Genomic DNA, 20,692 nt, shown 5'->3' on the forward strand with positions numbered 1-20,692 from the left:
TGGCTGGTGAGTCTTGCCCACATGCTCAGGGTTTAGCTGATCGCCATATTTGGGGTCGGGAAGGAATTTTCCTCCAGGACAAATTGGCCCTGGAGGTTTTTCGCCTTCCTCTGCAGCATGGGGCACGGGTCGCTTGCTGGAGGATTCTCTGCACTTTGAAGTCTTTAAACCACGATTTGAGGACTTCAATAGCTCAGACATAGGTTAGGGGTTTGTTACAGGAGTGGGTGCATGAGATTCTGTGGCCTGCGTTGTGCAGGAGGTCAGACTAGACGATCATAATGGTCCCTTCTGACCTTAAAGTCTATGATTCTGTGAGTACATGGTAAACAAGGATTAAATGGGTTTAAATGCATCTACATTAGGGGGTATCACCTATTTAACTATGCAGATTTCAAATTAATTTAGTTAAGACTGTACAACTTTTCTAATACAGATAAGCCTTAAGTATTAGAACCCAATTACAAAAAGATGCACATTGAGTAAATGTCAATATGTATTGGTATAATACCACACTGAATCTGCTCATTGGGTTTGCTTCATTTGAGTGTGCAATCAGTTTTCTCTTTTAAAAAGTCCTTGAGAAGGTGTGTGGGGAAAGCCTACATACAGAAGAGGTGAGACATTTAATGAATACTCCTAAGGCTAGATGGTTTTTCTACATGAATTTTCTGTGGAGAATTTTGTTGTAGAAAGGAATCAAGTATGAGAAAAAAGTTTTCCAAAAGGCAAAGAACAAACACCTCTTTTAACCCCCTCATACTGTTCTAAGTCTCATGAATCAGCTTGCTCAATCACAGCTTCCTGGGAGGGGGAAGTGAGCAGGGAGGTGAGGGGTGTGGCCTCAGGAAGAGGCAGGGCAGGGGGCATGGCCTCCGGGGAAAAGGCAGGGCAGGGGTGTCTGGTTTTCAGCAATGAGAAAGTTGGCAACTGACTAATTTAGGGACTGGACTCGACTAGTTGCAAGCACTGATCTTAGCTACTGTAGGTTAATGCAGTACGTCTGTGCCACAGTTTACGGTTCACCCCTCCCCTATGAGGGCCATCAAAAGGGAACATATCACAGCTGGTGGCATTCTGAAGAATTCAGACTTCCTGAACTTACCAAATAATTGAATCACATCCGTCAAGAAACAAGTGGGCTCAGAAGATTCCATGCTACTAAAATACTTCAGAAGTTGACATTTTACTACACTATATTACTGTCTGCCTGTGAAGGACACCACCCACCAAGCAGGCCCATTTGTGGCATGGCCCTGCAGGCCCACTGCCCTCCTTCTTACAGCATTCTGCTTCCAGACTAGAGTACTTACACCAAGGTTCCCTCTTTGTGGGGCTTATTTATTAACTCTCATAAAGCATACAAACTCTTTAGACCCTCAAGACCACCTGTCTTCTGTAAACCTCGGTACTAGTGTAGGCAGGCAGGTATCCCCTCCTAAGTTCCGGAATCCCACAGCCTCTTACTGGCCTGTGTAATAACTCAAGTAGGCTTACCCTCCTTACATGCAGGAGTACCACAGCTCTCCTCCTGGACCTCGGTTATGACTCAGGCCAGCTGCAGGCCTCAGCCAGCTTCTCCCCAGCTAAGCCCTTTTATGCAGGCTTGGAGAGATAAGTCAGTAGGCAGGCATCTGCTGCTAGCTTCTGTGGTAGCTCTTTAGAAGCACCCTCCTTCAGTTGTGCTCTGGTAGCCATTTATTGGGCCCAGGAGCTCTGGGACCCTCCCACCCCATAGGGTCCTAGAGCCCAAGCTCCAGCCCAAGCCCAGAAGTCTACACAGCAATGAAACAGCCCCGCAGCCCAAGCCCCACAAGCCCAAGTCGACTGGCATGGGCCAGCCATGGGTTTTTCTTTGCTGAATAGACATACCCTTGATTACTTACAGGTGAGGCAAGAGCATTGTTCTTCTTTAAAAAGTCAGAGGTAGAGTGGGCCAGTCACCCTGTGATTCTGCCAAAATGATAGTCATGGGCTACCCGTGAAATTCTTTGGCCTGTGTAGGAGGTCAGACTAGATGATCTAATGGTCCCTTCTGGCCTTAAAAATCCATGGATCTGTAGGTCACAGGGGCCCAGCTGAACTTGCGATCTGTATGCAGTTCACAAAGATGGCCATTCTATTAATTATGGTTTTCCCCCAAATCCTAAAGAATGTTTCCCTCACCACATTTATATTTCACTTCATAGAATCATAGAATATCAGGGTTAGAAGGGACCTCAGGAGGTCATCTAGTCCAACCCCCTGCTCAAAGCAGGACCAATCCCCAACTAAATCATCCCAGCCAGGGCTTTGTCAAGCCTGACCTTAAAAATATCTAAGGAAGGCGATTCCACCACCTCCCTAGGTAACGCATTCCAGTGTTTCACCACCCTCCTAGTGAAAAAGTTTTTCCTAATATCCAACCTAAATCTCCCCTACTGCAACTTGAGACCATTACTCCTCGTTCTGTCATCAGCTACCACAGAGAACAGTCTAGATCCATCCTCTTTGGAACCCCCTTTCAGGTAGTTGAAAGCAGCTATCAAATCCCCCCTCATTCTCCTCTTCCGCAGACTAAACAATCCCAGTTCCCTCAGTCTCTCTTCATAAATCATGTGTTCCAGTCCCCTAATCATTTTTGTTGCCCTCCGCTGGACTCTTTCCAATTTTTCCACATCTTTCTTGTAGTGTGGGGCCCAGAACTGGACACAGTACTCCAGATGAGGCCTTACCAATGTCAAATAGAGGGGAATGATCACGTCTCTCAATCTGCTGGCAATGCCTCTACGTATACATCCCAAAATGCCATTGGCCTTCTTGGCAACAAGGGCACACTGTTGACTCATATCCAACTTCTTGTCCACTGTAACCCCTAGGTCCTTTTCTGCAGAACTGCTGCCTAGCCATTCGGTCCCTAGTCTTTAGCGGTGCATGGGATTCTTCCGTCCTAAGTGCAGGACTCTGCACTTGTCCTTATTGAACCTCATCAGATTTCTTTTGGCCCAATCCTCCAATTTGTCTAGGTCCCTCTGTATCCTATCCCTACCCTCCAGCGTATCTACCTCTCCTCCCAGTTTAGTGTCATCTGCTAACTTTCTGAGAGTGCAATCCACACCATCCTCCAGATCATTTATGAAGATATTGAACAAAACCGGCCCGAGGACCGACCCTTGGGGCACTCCACTTGATACCAGCTGCCAACTAGACATGGAGCCATTGATCACTACCCGTTGAGCCCGACAATCTAGCCAACTTTCTATCCACCTTATAGTCCATTCATCCAGCCCATACTTCTTTAACTTGCTGGCAAGAATACTGTGGGAGACCATGTCAAAAGCTTTGCTAAAGTCAAGGAACAACACGTCCACCGCTTTCCCCTCATCCACAGAGCCAGGTATCCCGTCATAGAAGGCAATTAGATTAGTCAGGCATGACTTGCCCTTGGTGAATCCATGCTGACTGCTCCTGATCACTTTCCTCTCCTCTAAGTGCTTCAGAATTGATTCCTTGAGGACCTGCTCCATGATTTTTCCAGGGACTGAGGTGAGGCTGACTGGCCTGTAGTTCCCAGGATCCTCCTTCTTCCCTTTTTTAAAGATGGGCACTGCATTAGCCTTTTTCCAGTCGTCTGGGACTTCCCTGGATTGCCATGAGTTTTCAAAGATAATGGCCAATGGCTCTGCAATCACATCCGCCAACTCCTTTAGCATTCTCGGATGCAGCACATCCGGTGCCATGGATTTGTGCTCGTCCAGCTTTTCTAAATAGTCCCGAACCACTTCTTTCTCCACAGAGGGCTGGTCACCTCCTCCCCATGCTGTGCTGCCCAGTGCAGTAGTCTGGGAGCTGACCTTGTTCGTGAAGACAGAGGCAAAAAAAGCATTGAGTACATTAGCTTTTTCCACATCCTCTGTCACTAGGTTGCCTCCCTCATTCAGTAAGGGGCCCACGCTTTCCTTGACTTTCTTCTTGTTGCTAACATACCTGAAGAAACCCTTCTTGTTACTTTTAACATCTCTTGCTAGCTGCAACTCCAAGTGTGATTTGGCCTTCCTGATTTCACTCCTGCATGCCCGAGTATTTTTATACTCTTCCCTGATCATTTGTCCAATCTTCCACTTCTTGTAAGCTTCTTTTTTGTGTTCAAGATCAGCAAGGATTTCACTGTTAAGCCGAGCTGGTCGCCTGCCATATTTACTATTCTTTCTACACATCGGGATGGTTTGTCCCTGTAACCTTAAAATACAGCCAGCTCTCCTGGACTTCTTTCCCCCTCATGTTATTCTCCCAGGGGATCCTGCCCATCAGTTCCCGGACGGAGTCAAAATCTGCTTTTCTGAAGTCCAGGGTCCATATTCTGCTGCTCTCCTCTCTTCCCTGTGTCAGGATCCTGAACTCGACCATCTCATGGTCACTGCCTCCCAGGTTCTCATCCACTTTAGCTTCCCCTACTGATTCTTCCCGGTTTGTGAGCAGCAGGTCAAGAAGAGCTCTGCCCCTAGTCTTCCCTTTACTCCATTTTTTAGAAGCCTCCCACACTCTCATTTACATTATGTTTCTCTCATTTCTAAGTTTGTCTTTCTTTTGAGGGTTTATTCTGAAATAATTTGGTGACTTCCCAGCTTCACCCCTACTTACTCAGTCTCCTCCCTGAAATCTTGATGGAAACACACTCATATACCATAAGACAGAAGGAGGTTTCCAGTTCCATCTGCTCCCGTGGAAATTGCCTGCCGTGCCCTTTCCATTTCAGTAAATGGTTGTTGCTGGTAAGAGCAGTGACAATAAGATCAAAGTCTGAAAATAAAATATTGAAGAGTCAAATCTACCCCTAACTTCAGAGGAGTTACAATAGGGATGAATTTAGCCCATTATTATTAGTTGTATTGTCACAAACATATTGGCCTCTTATACTTACAGGGAGAAATTAGATTTGCCTTTCTCTGCATGGATGCCCTAAACCAGGTGACTGGAAGCCAGGACTCCTGTGTTCACTTTGGAACTCTCACAGTGTGTTTTTGAGCAGCCGTGGGCAAGACAGCCCTGTGCCTCAGTTTTCCCATCTGTAAAATGGTGTGAAAATAAATTATGTTAATTAATGTAAGACCCTTTGGAAATTGGCAAAGTAATGTATATGAGGGGATAGGTATGCAAGAAATGGATACATAAGGCTTATGTTTAACCTGTCAACTTGGGATAACTTGAGCTATTAGTGAATAACTCTCACCAACAATAACAGAAGCCATGCACATAACTTTCCCCATACCAGAGGAAAATTTTACCTTCTGAACGTTTGCACATTTCCCTGAACCAGACGCTGATCAAATCACATGGATGCTGCGTGAGCGTGTGACCAGAAGCTGATGTGCTCACTTACCGCCCAGAAGCTCGTCACAGTGACAAGCTGAAGCTGTGAAAGAAAAAATGACTCATGGTTAGAGCTTTATGTAAATGAGAAGCCTCTGTTGTCATTTCCTGTTTTCCCAACAAGCCAGGCTGAGTTCAGTTCAGTTACAAGATGTACTTTGCTCCTGCTCTCTTCTTCTCGAAGCAGTGCTATTATGGGAGGGAGGACATGGTTTTCGAACCGCACAGCATTGTTGATGGGGCAATGAGGCAGAATGGCAAGTCATTCTGAATGTGAAAGCCTCTTGGAATGCTGGGCTGACTATACAGTCCTGGTGCCTGCTGTGGATTGCAAAAATCACTAAATCTTTACATGCTGACCGTAAATGTTGAGTTGGAATTGAAAAAGGAGAAGTTGTGGACTGCAGTGAAGCCTTCTCCCCACTGGGAACTGATCGTTTTTGGGTAGTTTGAAGGGTATTTTTTTCTTGTTAGAGTCCCTCATTTAGTTCAGTAATGACATAAGAAAAAGTCCTGCTGTTGAGGGCACCACATTGTGTGCCATCTCATAACAAACCTCACATAGACAGCGTACTCCAGGCAACGGCAGTGAAGATGAGCAGTGAAAACAGCCAAATGCACCAGATGTGAAGTGTCTGACCAGGCAAACCCATCAGATAATATTATTCAAGGAAGAGGGTCTGATTATTCTTTCAATTACCCAAGCAGAAATCAGGTGCAACTCCACTGAAGTCCATGGAGTTACACAAGTGTAAAACTGATGTAACTAAACGGGAGGAGAATCAGGCTCAGGCCCAAAGACTTTGAGTCTTTCAGCTATTCTTGTTTCTACTGTGCGTCATCCAGTGACCCGTGTGTGTACATAGTGCAAGCAGATATAGCATAGCAGTGTCTGCTGTAGAGGACTGAACTTTAGCGAACCAAAAGGCATGATAAACTCTGGCAAACTAGAACACATTTGCCTTGCATTGAGTACATTAGGTAGAATTATAGAAAGAATTCTAAGATCCTTACACATGCCAAATTTAATTGACTTCACTGGGAGTTTTACTTGAGTAAGGACTTCACAATCTGAAATTAGAGATGAAAAAGAAACGTTACTCTTCTTGTCCAGCCCCAGGGATCATAGGATTGTTCCCTACAGTTGATTCTCCAGTTCTTTGCTCTGTCAGTTGAAACCAGCACAAGTCTTCCACAACTTCCCTTTGGAGATTATAGTACTATCTAACAGATTTCATTGTGAGAAACTATTTCCTAGTATTCAGCCTATTTCTACATATATGTCACTTCATCCCTTTATTTATGGTTATCCCCCAACTCCCCAACTCAAACCACATTAACCAATTCCTTTCACACCCAACAGGCACTATAAAAAGGGATCATACTCTACCATGGTCTTAGGCCATGTCTACACTATGAAATTAGGTCGAATTTCTAGAATTTGGTTTTGTAGAAAGTGTTTTTATACAGTTGATTCTATGTGTCCCCACACAAATGCTCTAAGTGCATTTAGTTGGCGGAGTGCATCCACAGTACCGAGGCAACTGTCAACTTCCGGAGCGTTGCACTGTGGGTAGCTATCCCACAGTTCCTTCAGTCTCCGCCGCCCATTTGAATTCTGGGTAGAAATCCCAATGCCTGATGGGGCAAAAACATTGTCGCGGGTGGTTCTGGGTACATATCGTCAGGCTCCCCTTCCCTCCCTCCCTCCGTGAAAGCAACGGCAGACAATCGTTTTGTGCCTTTTTTCCTGGGTTACCCGAGCAGACACCATACCACGGCAAGCATGGAGCCCGCTCAGCTCACCGTCACCGTATGTTTCCTGGGTGTTGGTAGACATGGTACTGCATTGCTACGCAGCAGCCACTCATTGCTTTTTGGCAGCAGACAGTGCAGTATGACTGGTAGCCATTGTCAACGTACTCCCGGGTGCTCTTTTAACCAACCTTGATGAGGTCAGGGGCACCTGGGCAAACATGGGAGTAACTCAGCCAGGTCACTACCCTTTTAAGTTTCGTCTCATGGCGATTCATTCCTGCCGGCAGTCCTACTGCACCATCTTTTAATGAGCAGCCAGGAGACGACGATGGCCAGCAGTCATACTGCACCGTCTTCTGCCGAGCACCCGGGACATGACAATGGCCAGCAGTAGTACTGCACAGTCTGCTGCCAGCAAGATGTATAAAGATAGATGAAGTGGATCAAAACAAGAAATAGACCAGATTTGGTTTGTATTCATTTTCTCCTCCCTCCCTCCATGAAATCAACGGCCTGCTAAACCCAGGGTTTTGAGTTCTGTCCTTGAGGGGGCCATTCTGTTTCTCCTTGATTCAAAGCCACCCCCTTTGTTGATTTTAATTCCCTGTAAGCCAACCCTGTAAGCCATGTTGTCAGTCGGCCCTCCCTCCGCCAGAGCAACGGCAGACAATTGTTTTGCGCCCTTTTCCCTGGATTACCCGAGCAGACGCCATAGCACAGCAAGCATGGAGCCCGTTCAGCTCACCGCAGCATTTATGACCATTGTAAACACCTTGTGCATTATCATGCAGTTTATGCAGAACCAGCCTGAGAAACCAGGCGAGGAGGCGACGGCGGTGAGGAGGACATGAACACAGAATTCTCTAACACAGAATTCTCACAGTCCCCAGCAATTTGGAGATCATGTTGTTAATGGGGCAGGCTCATGCTGTGGAATGCCGATTTTGGGCCTGGGAAACAAGCACAGAGTGGTGGGACCAGATAGTGTTGCAGGTTTGGGACAATTCCCAGTGGCTCTGAAACTTTTGCCTGTGTAAGCGCACTTTTATGGAACTTTGTGACTTGCTTTCCCCTGCCCTGAAGTGCAAGAATACCGAGATGAGAGCAGCCCTCACAGTTCACAAGCGAGTGGCGATAGCCCTGTGGAAGCTTGCAATGCCAGACAGCTACCGGTCAGTCGGTAATCAATTTGGGGTGGGCAAATCAACTGTGGGGGGTTGCTGTGATGCAAGTAGCCAATGCAATCATTGAGCTGCTGCTATCAAAGGTAGTGATTCTGGGAAATGTGCAGGTCATACTAGATGACTTTGCTGCAATGGGATTCCCTAACTGTGGTGGGGCTATAGACGGAATGCATGTCCCTATCTTGGGACCGGACCACCAGGGCAGCCAGTACATAAACCGCAAGGGGTACTTTTCAATGGTGCTGCAAGCACTGGTGGATCACAAGGGACATTTTACCAACATCAACGTGGGATGACCGGGAAAGGTTCATGGCGCTCGAGTCTTCAGGAATTCTGGTCTGTTTAAACGGCTGCAGGAAGGGATTTACTTCCCAGATCAGAAAATAACTGTTGGGGATATAGAAATGCCTATAGTTATCCTTGGGGACCCAACCTATCCCTTAATGCCCTGGCTCATGAAGCCGTAAACAGGCACCCTGGACAGTAGTAAGGAGCTGTTCAACTATAGGCTGAGCAAGTGCAGAATGCTGGTAGAGTGTGTATTTGGACGTTTAAAGGGTCGCTGGTGCAGTTTACTGACTCGCTCAGACCTCAGCTAAACCAGTATTCCCATTGTTATTGCTGCTTGCTGTGTGCCCCACAATCTCTGTGAGAGTAAGGGGGAGATGTTTATGGTGGGGTGGGAGGTTGATGCAAATCGTCTGGCTGCTGAATACGCACAGCCAGACACCAGGACACTTAGAAGAGCACAGCAGGAAGCGCTGCGCATCAGAGAAGCTTTGAAAACCAGTTTCATGACTGGCCAGGGTACTGTGTGACCCTTCTGTTTTTCTCCTTGATGAAAATCCATCCCCTTGGTTGCCTCTAAATTCCCCGTAAGCCACCCGCACCCCCCCACCCTTCGATCACAGCTTGCTTGCAAAGGAAAGAAAGTCAATATCATTTAAAAAACTTGTATTCTATACTAATTGGTTATAAAAATAGGGAGATAACTCGCAAGGTAGCCCAAGTGGGGTGTGGGAGGAGGGTAGGAGGGAAGGAAAAGGCCACTTTAAAACTTCTTGAATGACAGCCTTCTATTGCTTGGGCTGTCCACTGGGGTGGAGTGGTTGAGTGCCCAGAGCCTCCTCCCGCCACGTTCTTGGGCATCTGGGTGAGGAGGCTATAGAACTTGGGGAGGAGGGAAGGTAGTTAAACAGGGGCTGCAGCGGCAGTCTGTGATCCTGCTGCCGTTCATGAACCTCCACCAGACGCCAGAGCATGTCCGTTTGATCCCGCAGTAGCCCCAGCATTGCCTCATGCCTCCTCTGATCTTCCTGCTGCCACCTCTCCTCACGTTCATCGGCCGCTTTCCTGTACTCTGCTATTGTGTCCCTCCAGACATTCTGCTGAGCTCTGTCAGTGCCGGACGACTGCATGAGCTCAGAGAACATTTCATCGCGCGTGCTTTTTTTTTTTTGCGGCCTTATCTGAGATAGCCTTTGGGACGGAGGAGGGAGGCTTGAAACGTTTGCAGCTGCTGGAAGAAAAAAAGGGAGTGAAGTATTTAAAAGATACATTTTACAGAACAATGGCTATACTCTTTCATGGTGAACAACACTATTCACATTACATAGCACATGTGATTTTGGTACAAGGTCGCATTTTGCATCTTATAGTGAGTGCCTGCGGCTTTGGTGTTAGAGATCACACACGCAGTGCCGGGCAACAGAATTCGGCTTGCAGGTGGCCATGGTAAGCCATAGTCTTTCGGCTTCTGCAACTTTCATAACAGCAGCACCCTCCCCTCCCATACCAAACAAAGCACGTTGAGTTGGCCATTTAGTGCTGCGGTTTTCCTGTTAACATGCAGCAGCAGAAACCAAACTAACCCCACTCATCCAATTCTCTGGGATGATTGCTTTACCCCTCCCCCAACTGCGTGGCTGGTATCAGGGAAGATCCCTGCTAGCCAAATGCGAACAGCTCAGCGCCAATGCCCCACCTCCCCCGCACACCACGTGGCTAACTGCGAGGAGGATTTCTTTTCAGGCACAGGCAAACAGCCCAGTAGGAACGGCCACCTCTGAATATCACCTTAATTAAATTCCCCTATTTCAACCAGGTTACCATGAATGATATCACTCTCCTGAGGATATCACAGGGAGATAGAGAACGGATGTTGCTTGAATGCCAGCAAACACCGGGACCATACGCTGCCATGCTTTGTTATGCAATGATTCCAGACTACGTGCTGCTGGCCTGCTGTGGTAAAGTGTCCTACCATGGAGGACGGAATAAGGCTGCCCTCTCCAGAAACCTTTTCCAAAGGCTTTGGGAGTAGATCCAGGAGAGCTTCATGGAGATGTCCCCGGAGGATTTCTGCTCCATCTCCAGACACGTTAACAGACTTTTCCAGTAGCTGTACTGGCCACAAATGCATCCCAAGTCCTCAGGGCTACTTAATCATTAAAAAACGCTTGCTTTTATAACGTGTATTATATTTTAAAAGGTACACTCACCAGAAGTCCCTTCTCCGGCTTGGTTGGGTTGGGAGGGTATTTCAGTCAGGGTGATAAAAAAGATCCTGGCTGTCGGGGAGAACGGTGTGCTGTGTGCTCTCCTCAAGCTCATTGTCCTCCTCCTCATCTTCCCCAACCGCAAAATCCTCAGCCATGGCAAAGAGTACCCCATCATCAGAGTCCACAGACAGGGGTGGGGTAGTGGTGGCGGCCCCCCCGAGAATTGCATGCAGCTCAGTGTAGAAGCAGCATGTCTGGGGCTCCGTCCTGGAGCATCCATTTGATTCTTTGGTTTTCTGGTATGCCTGTCTGAGCTCCTTAAGTTTCACATGGCACTGTGTTGCATCCCTGCTGTAGTCTCTGTCCCTCATGGCCTCGGAGATATTTCGAAATGTTTTGGCATTTCGTCTTTTGGAACATAGTTCTGATAGCACAGATTCCTCTCCCCATACAGCGATCAGATCCAGAACCTCCCATTTGGTCCATGCTGGAGCTCTTTTTTGATTCTGGGACTGCATGGTCACCTGTGCTGATGAGCTCACCTGGCCAAACAGGAAATGAGATTCAAAAGTTCCTGGGGCTTTTCCTGTACACTTGGCCAGTGCATCCGAGTTCAGAGTGCTGTCCAGAGCGGTCACAATGGTGGACTGTGGGATAGCTCCTGGAGGCCAATACCTTCGAATTGCATCCACACTAACCCTAATTCAAAACGGCGATGTCGATTTCAGCACTAATCCCCTCGTTGGGGAGGAGTACAGAAATCGGTTTTAAGAGCCCTTTATGTCGAAAAAAATAGCTTCGTTGTGTGGACGGGTGCAGGGTTAATTCGATGTAATGCTGCTAAATCTGACATAAACTCGTAGTGTACACCAGGCCTAAGTTTCATAAAGTTCTGTGTATGTAGTTCTTGAATCCTTTCCTCATTAGTTGATCATCCAATCCACTGCCCCTGATTCAAGCCTCCATAATAGCAAGCCGATATAAATTATTTTAACCTTAGTCTTGCTGGACTTCCATCTACATTAATTTGCATGCTTTAATTCTTATAAAAATCCGCTGTAAATCTTCCAGACAGAAGTGAACTGGTGCCCTGATTAAAGGCAACATTTCTCATTTGTTTTAAGGGTCATACTCATGACCTTTAAAGTCCCTCCATGAGCTGAGTCCTTCATATATTTTTGATATTTTAGTTGCCTGTTCTCTACCAGACCCCACAGCTTAAAGGCTAAAAACTGTGCCATCTTTCTGTCTGCAAGCCTTTGGGGTATGGCATTTTCTCAATGGACACCCCATCCATGGAGCATGCTGCCTCCTGTCTTGAGAAATGTGACTCACTAACGAATTGTGCAAGTACCATGGATGAAAATTCTGTTCTTCCAGCCTGGCCTTCAGTTAGTGTTTGCTGAATCTTCTGCATCTGGTGTTTTAGTTATATCTCATAAGGTTCTGTGAGATACAATAACACTCTGTACAAATAGCTTTTTTTTTTTTTTTTTTTTAAAACAGGTAGTATTATACATTATGGGTGAAATCATGGCCCTTTTGAAGTCAATGGCAGTTTTGCCATTGACTTCTGTGGGGCCAGGATTTCACTCTGTGGATATGTCTACATAGCAGCTTCGAGATGTGATTCCCAGCTTGGCTAGACAGACATGCTAGCTCTGCTCAAGCTACTCTGCTAAAAACAGCAGTGTGGCCACAGCAGCCCAGGCAGCGACTCAGGCTAGCTGCCTGTGTATAATCCCACCCGACTCCCTGGGTAGTATGTACGTGGCTGACTAGCCCAAGCTGCTGTCCATGTCTCTATGGTCACTGCTATTTATAGTGCACTAGCTCAAGCAGAGTTAGCACGTGTATGACTATCTGAGCTGGGAATTACATCTCCCAGCTGCTGTGTAACATATGCTATGTATGGTGTGTCCCTGCCTTGCTAAAATACTATATGCTTATCCCCTCACACCTGTGATATATCAATGTTAAGTATTTATCTAACTAAAAGGTTATTAATACCAATAGTTCGTGGTCTTTTCAAAGGTGTTTTTGAGCTTCAAGAAACTGATGCATCTAAGGTAATATTGTATGATGAAGATGCAGTTGTGAAATAATATTACCTTACCTTTCTCTCGCACCCGTCATCTGAGGATCTTAATGCACTTTACAGAGATTAATTAATTCTCATAATGCTTCCTTAGAAATAGTTAAATGTTATTGTTCCCAGTTTACAAATGTGCAAACCAAGTCATAGAGAGGTTAAATGATATGACCAGTGCCCCACCATGAGGCAACGGTAGTTTTGTGGATGGAACCCAGGAGTTCTGTTCACTTCTCATATGTATGGAATGTAGTTGTAGCCATGTCAGTCCCAGGATATTAGAGAGACAAGATGGGTGAGTCCAGGATGTACACCTTCACATGCTTAAAACCGCCTTCACCAAACAAGGTCACTCCACCAGAGAAGTAGATTGCATCATGGAATGGGTCAACCAAATACCCCGAGAGAGTATTTATTCAAAAGAGAAATAAAACCCCTTTTGACCGCACATCCCTAATTGTCACTGACCACCCCACACTGGATCCCATACGGGATATCATCAAACAACTACAACTCATACTCAATGGGGATCCGATCCTGAAATCTTTCCTGAACCCCCATTCCTAGCCTTCAAACAACCCTGCAACCTCGCCAAGCTCATAATCAGAAGCAAGCTCCCCAGAGACCAGGACAAACCAACTCAAAATAGCTCCAGACCCTGTCAGAACAACAGATGCAAAATCTGCAGACATATCTCGACTGCTACAATGATCAGCACCCCAGACAACACACCTTTCAAGATCCATGGTCTTACACACACCTATCACAATATGTAGTTTACCTCATCCAGTGCACTAAATGCACCAGTAACAACTATGAGGGTGAAAACAGACAGTCACTACACTCTCAAATGAACTCACGCAGGAAAATGATAAAAGACAAAAACACCACATCACCTGTGAGTGAACACTTTTCACAAATTTCAGAGTGGTAGCCGTGTTAGTCTGTATCAGCAAAAAGAATGAGGAGTACTTGTGGCACCTTAGAGACTAACAAATTTATTTGAGCAAAAGCTTTCGTGGGCTAAAACCCACTTCATCGGATGCATGCAGTGGAAAATACAGTAGGAAGATATATACGCACACAGAGAACATGAAAAAATGGGTGTTGCCATCCACGCTATAACGATAGTGATCAATTAAAGTGAGCTACTATCAGCAGGAGAAAAAAACCTTTTGTAGTGATAATCAGGATGGCCCATTTCCAACAGTTGACAAGAAGGTGAGAGTAACAGTATGGGGGGGGAATAAGCATGGGGAAATAGTTTTTACTTTGTATAATGACCCATCCACTCCCAGTCTTTATTCAAGCCTAATTTAATGGTGTCCAGTTTGCAAATTAATTCAAATTCAGCAGTCTCTGATTGGAGTCTGTTTTTGACTTTTTTTTGTTGTAATATTGCGACTTTTAGGTCTGTAATCAAGTGACCAGGGAGATTGAAGTGTTCTCTGACTGGTTTTTGAATGTTATAATTCTTGCCGTCTGATTTGTGTCCATTTATTCTTTTACATAGAGACTGTCCGGTTTGGCCAATGTACATGGCAGAGGGGCATTGCTGGCACATGGTGGCATATATCACATTGGTAGATGTGCAGGTGAACGAGCCTCTGATAGTGTGGCTGATATGATTAGGTCCTATGATGGTGTTCCCTGAATAGATACGTGGACAGAGTTGGCAACGGGTTTTGTTGCAAGAATAGGTTCCTGGGTTAGTGTTTTTGTTATGTGATGTGTGGTTGCTGGTGAGTAGTTGCTTCAGGTTGGGGGACTGTCTGTAAGCAACGACTGGCCTGTCTCCCAAGATTTCTACAAAGGAAAAAGGACACTACACTATCTAAACTACTACATGCCACAAGGGGCCACAACAGTGGTTCCCTTAACCCACACAGCAGTATTGTTAATCTATCCAGCTGTACTCTTAGCCCAGCAGAAGAATCTGTCCTATCTCGGGGCCTCTCCTTCTGCCCCTCCACCCCCACGAACATGATTCAGTTTTGTGGTGACCTAGAATCCTATTTTCAATGTCTCCGACTCAAGGAATATTTCCAACACACCTCTGAACAGCATACTAATGCACAGAGATTTTCCTACCAACACTACAAAAAGAAGGATTCTGGGTGGACTCCTCCTGAAAGTCAAAACAGACTGGACTTCTACATAGAGTGCTTCCGCTGACTTGCACGGGCTGAAATTGTGGAAAAGCAGCATCACTTGCCGCATAACCTCAGCCGTGCAGAACACAATGCCATCCACAGCCTCAGAAACAACTCTGACATCATAATAAAAAAGGCTAACAAAGGAGATGCTGTTGTCATCATGAATAGGTCGGAATATGAACAAGAGGCTCCTAGGCAGCTCTCTAACACCACATTCTACAAGCCATTACCCTCTGATCCCATTGAGGGTTACCAAAAGAAACTACACCATCTGCTCAGGAAACTCCCTGAAAAAGCACAAGAACAAATCTGCACAGACACACCCCTAGAACTCCAACCAGGGGTATTTTATCTGCTGTCCAAGTTCCATAAACCTGGAAATCCTGGACTCCCCATCATCTCAGGCATTGGCACCCTGACAGCAGGATTGTCTGGCTATGTAGACTCCCTCCTCAGGCCCTATGCTACCAGCACTCCTAGCTATCTTCGAGACACCACTGACTTCCTGAGGAAACTACAATCCATTGGTGATCTTCCAGAAAACACCACCCTGGCCACTATGGATGTAGAAGCCCTCTACACCAAACTTCCACACAAAGATGAACTACAAGCCGTCAGAAATAGTATCCCCGATAATGTCACAGCAAACCTGATGGCTGAACTTTATGACTTTGTCCTCACCCATAACTATTTCACATTTGGGGACAATGTATACCTTCAAGTCAGCGGTACTGCTATGGGTACCCGCATGACCCCACAGTATGCCAACATTTTATGGCTGACTTAGAACAACACTTCTTCAGCTTTCGTCCCCTAATGCCCCTACTCTACTTGCACTACATTGATGACATCTTCATCATCTGGACCTCACATTTAAAAGAAGCCCTTGAGGAATTCCACCATGATTTCAACAATTTCCATCCCACCATCAACCTCAGCCTGGACCAGTCCACACAAGAGATCCACTTCCTGGACACTACAGTGCTAATAAGCAATGGTCACATAAACACCATCCTATACCAGAAACCTACTGACCGCTATACTTACCTACATGCCTCCAGCTTTCATCCAGACCACACCACACGATCCATTGTCTACAGCCAAGCTCTAAGATACAACCGCATTTGCTCCAAACCCTCAGACAGAGACAAATACCTACAAGATCTCTATCAAGCATTCTTACAACTACAACACCCACCTGCTGAAGTGAAGAAACAGATTGACAGAGCCAGAAGAGTATCCAGAAGTTACCTAATACAGGACAGGCCCAACAAAGAAAGTAACAGAATGCCACTAACCGTCACCTTCAGCCCCCAACTAAAACCTCTCCAGCGCATCATCAGGGATCTACAACCTATCCTGAAGGATGATCCCTGACTCTCACAGATCTTGGGAGACAGGCCAGTCCTTGATTACAGACAGTCCCCCAACCTGAAGCAGCTACTCACCAGCAACCACACATCACACAACAAACACACTAACACAGGAACTTATCCTTGCAACAAAACCCCTTTGCCAACTCTGTCCACGTATCTATTTAGGGGACACCATCATAAGACCTAATCACATCAGCCACACTATCATAGGCTCGTTCACCTGCACATCTACCAATGTGATATATGCCACCATGTGCCAGCAATAACCCTCTGCCGTGTACACTGGCCAAACGGGAGAGTCTCTAAGTAAAAGAATAAATGGACACAAATCAGACATCAAGAATTATAACATTCAAAAACTAGTTAGAGAACACTTAAATCTCCCTGGTTACTCAACTACAGACCTAAAAGTCGCAATATTACAACAAAAAAAAGTCAAAAACAGACTCCAATCAGAGACTGCTGAATTCAAATTAATTTGCAATCTGGACACCATTAAATTAGGCTTGAATAATGACTGGGAGTGGATGGGTCATTACACAAAGTAAAACTATTTCCCCATGCTTATTTCCCCCCCTCCCCCACTGTTACTCTCACCTTCTTGTCAACTGTTGGAAATGGGCCATCCTGATTCATCCAACAGTGTTTCATGTTCTCTGTGTATATAAATCTCCCCACTGTATTTTCCACTGAATGCATCCGATGAAGTGAGCTGTAGCTCACGAAAACTTATGCTCAAATAAATTTGTTAGTCTCTAAGGTGCCACAAGTACTCCTTTTCTTTTTACTTACAATAAACAATCTGTTCAACCTTGCATTTTGGTGTGATGCTGGGAGTATCTTTCCCAGACCTGAAGAAGAGCTCTGTGTGGCTTGGAACCTTGTTTCTCTCACCAACAGAAGTTGGTCCTATAAAAGATATTACATCACCTACCTTGTCTCACTTCTTATATGGTAACATTCTGAATCAAAGATATTGCTGTATTCACAGTGATTGATATATAACTCTGTGTTACATGAAAGTGAATGGGCATCTGACTGGATTCTCTCTGATTTACAGGGTTGTCACCTGTTCTGCACAGGAGAGTCCCAATTTTCACAGGTCCTATTAAACTGGGTTTGCAGGACATTCCTATGGGGGTCTTGAATCATCCTGACGCCAACAGAAGGTGGATCATTTGACATGATAAAGTTGCATCAGTATGGGAAAATGCAAAAGTTGTAACGCTATGACACAGTCATTTTGTATGTAATTACTTAAAGGAGGATGTCTTGCTGAAAGGTGTGTGTAACCCATGGTCAGTTATGTTCCCACAGTCACCCAATGACTTGGCAATCTTTCTGTCCTCTTCCTGCAGACTTTGGGAAGTTATAACTTATGATGAAAACAAAGTTGAATTGTAACATGTATGTCGGCATTGAAGAGTTGCTACTGGATGACCTTTTCAGTTTGAGCAAATACACTAATTTCCTTTGCCTTACTTACTGTTTTCTTTCAAAGCTTAGCATAATAGGAAATCCTCTGCAATTGTTCACTTTAATCAGCATCTCCATTGTGCTGGCTTCTGTTCCATTAAATGAACTGTGCAATATATCTTGGTGATATCTGAGCATGCCCAGAGTGGGGATTGCACTTTCTCTGCTGTCGAGCATATGTGCCCTAGAAATTTGAATGTTTTGGTTCAGCAATTGTAGACTAGAGAATACCACAACAGAATGTGCTAAACTCTGTACACTTGTCAAAACACAATAAGGAAGCAGCCCTCTCTTTTTGGACTTCAAGAACAAAATAGGCACCCAGTCAGTTTTAGAGTAACACTTACCAATGCTAATAATTTGACCCGGCTGAATAATGAAAAAGCTGAGTTTGCAAATCTGTACTTTGCTCCATGGTTGTAATATTATTTGTTGTCATATTATTGTTAGTATTTGGATGACCACTCAGTGTTTTTTAAAATGCTCATGAATCCTGGGAGTTACGCAAATGTTAGCACAAGTAATTATTTTTCCACAAATTCATTCTGAAACGCATATTAATTGCAATTTGCTATTTGTCTTTCATCCTCAATTTTCTGACTTTAAAATTTCAGTCATTCAGCCAGGGAGCAGAAGCTATACCACCATTACTACTGTGACAAAGTTCCTCCTTTACCTTGGTGGGTCTTGCGCTTATTGGCGGATTTGCTCACCTTGGAGCTTCACGGCAGCCCTCAGTTTGGCCATTTTCGTGAACCCACAGTCCAGATCAACTCCTCCTGTGTCTGACCAGTAGTTGGGAGGTTTGGGGGGAACCCGGGCCCACGCTCTACTCCGGGTTCCAGCACAGGGCCCTGTGGAATGCAGCTGTCTAGAGTGCCTCCTGGAACAGCTGTGCGACAGCTACAACTCCCTGGGCTTCTTCCCAACACATTCTTTATTCTCACCATAGGACCTTCCTCCTAGTGTCTGATAATGCTTGTACTCCTCAGTCCTCCAACAGTATGCGTTCTAGTTCTCACTCTCAGCTCCTAGCGCCTCTTGCTCCCCACTCCTTACACGCGCACCACAACTGAAGTGAGCTCCTTGTTAAACCCAGGTGCTCTGATTAGCCTGCCTTAATTGATTCTAGCAGCTTCTTGATTGGCTGCAGGTGTTCTAATCAGCCTGTCTTAATTGTCTCCAGAAGGTTCCTGATTGTTCTGGAACCTTCCCTGTTACCTTACCCAGGGAAAAGGGACCGACTTAACCTGGAGCTAATATATCTGCCTTCTATTACTCTCCTGTAGCCCTCCGGCCCAACCCTGTCACACTACACAATTCAAATAACAAACAGTGTAAGTGAGCAGTGTGCAAACATACCATAGGCTAAAAATTGTTTTTCCAAATTATTAGGTAAATATTTAGGGATAACAGATGCATTCACAGAAATGCAGAATTGGTTCATGAAATAGAAAAAAGGGCTAAAACTTGCAAAAAATAGTTCTGTCAACTGTACTTGTAAGAGTCTGTGCTTTATAAAACATAAACAAAGAACTGAACTGCTGCTCAACCTTTGGGAAAGGTTTATGTTGCACCATATCTTATCTGCTACTTCCTGTTTCGGCACCATAATGTTGATTTCACATCATTGGCACATGCAATGTACAAAAGGTTCGGGGGTCACAATTCACTGGTGACACAAGTAAACAACAATGTAGTTTGCTCCTGCTGTTCTGGTTTATTAGAGAGAAGAGCTGATTGTGATGCTTCCCACCTGTGAGGCACCTCACTACCATCTGTATTTAGTGTGAGAAAGCCTTGTCTGTGCCTGCCATGGTTCAGCTCCCCAACTCCACTGGCCACGGGCAACACAGGCATTCCCTTCTAGACATACGCAGGTCCCTCTGTCTCTCTGTTGGTTAGCGATAGGCATGCTCCAACCCCTGAGCCCTCCAAACATCTCCCTGAAGTGTACAGCTCCTACTCCACTGGACACTCATAGTATTCACAGATTCGCTGCTCCCAAAGGAGCAGCACAGCACAGCGTACCAGTTACACCTCAGATCACCGCTCTGCTTAACACACAGCACCTAGATATGTTCATAGTGAGAACACATATACGTTTATTTAACAAAGGATAAAGAGTCTGGTAATAGCAAGTAGAAGTCATGATATTACACAGGGTACAATCTGGACCGATGAACAGCTGTGTCCCCTTAGTTCTCTAACCTGGGGTGCCTTTTATACTGCTTCGTCGTGAGAGTTATCAGTCCTGGTCTCCTCACACACAGCCTCCAGCATGTAAATTGCTCCCAGTTATACTGTGTGAGTGTTATAGCCAACCAATTATGAATTACACTGCAGAACAACACCAGCAAATTCCCAGTCCCATACTTTCCCCCAGAAATGTGCATCTTGTACTGCCCAGCTCTCTCTGGACAATAGAAGCTCATATAAAGTCCATCATTTTATTAATAGGAATTGATATGCACAAATCCTGTTGTCCCAAATGGACTTTCTCAAACACTTCAGTCTAAACACTCTGATTTAGATAAAACAACGAAACAAGTTTATTGACTATAAAAGATAAATTTTAAGTGATTACAAGCAATGAGACATAAAAGTCAGAATTTTGGTTACAAGAAAATAAAAGTAAAACACCACTAATACCTAACTTAACAAGCTAAGTGAATTCAAAGCAAAAGTCTCTCTCACCACATGTTACAGCAATCTTGCTGGCTAAATTCCTTTCAGTCAGGATCCCTCCGCAAGTCCAGAGCTATTTCCTTTGTTCTTCAGACATTGTGGATGCCATGGG

General features: G+C 45.2%; 1 long non-coding RNA gene across 1 annotated transcript in view; it reads left to right on the forward strand.

The window, feature by feature from the left end:
- Window positions 1-17,897, forward strand: part of LOC119566917 — a 30,365-nt gene extending 12,468 nt beyond the window's left edge. The window contains exon 2 of the long non-coding RNA XR_006283506.1: window positions 17,477-17,897. This is a non-coding gene — a long non-coding RNA (uncharacterized LOC119566917). The remainder of the gene's footprint in view (window positions 1-17,476) is intronic.
- The last annotated feature ends 2,795 nt before the right edge of the window (window positions 17,898-20,692 follow it).

The sequence above is a fragment of the Chelonia mydas genome, chromosome 8, assembly GCF_015237465.2.
Source record: "Chelonia mydas isolate rCheMyd1 chromosome 8, rCheMyd1.pri.v2, whole genome shotgun sequence".
Lineage (NCBI taxonomy): Eukaryota > Metazoa > Chordata > Testudines > Cheloniidae > Chelonia > Chelonia mydas.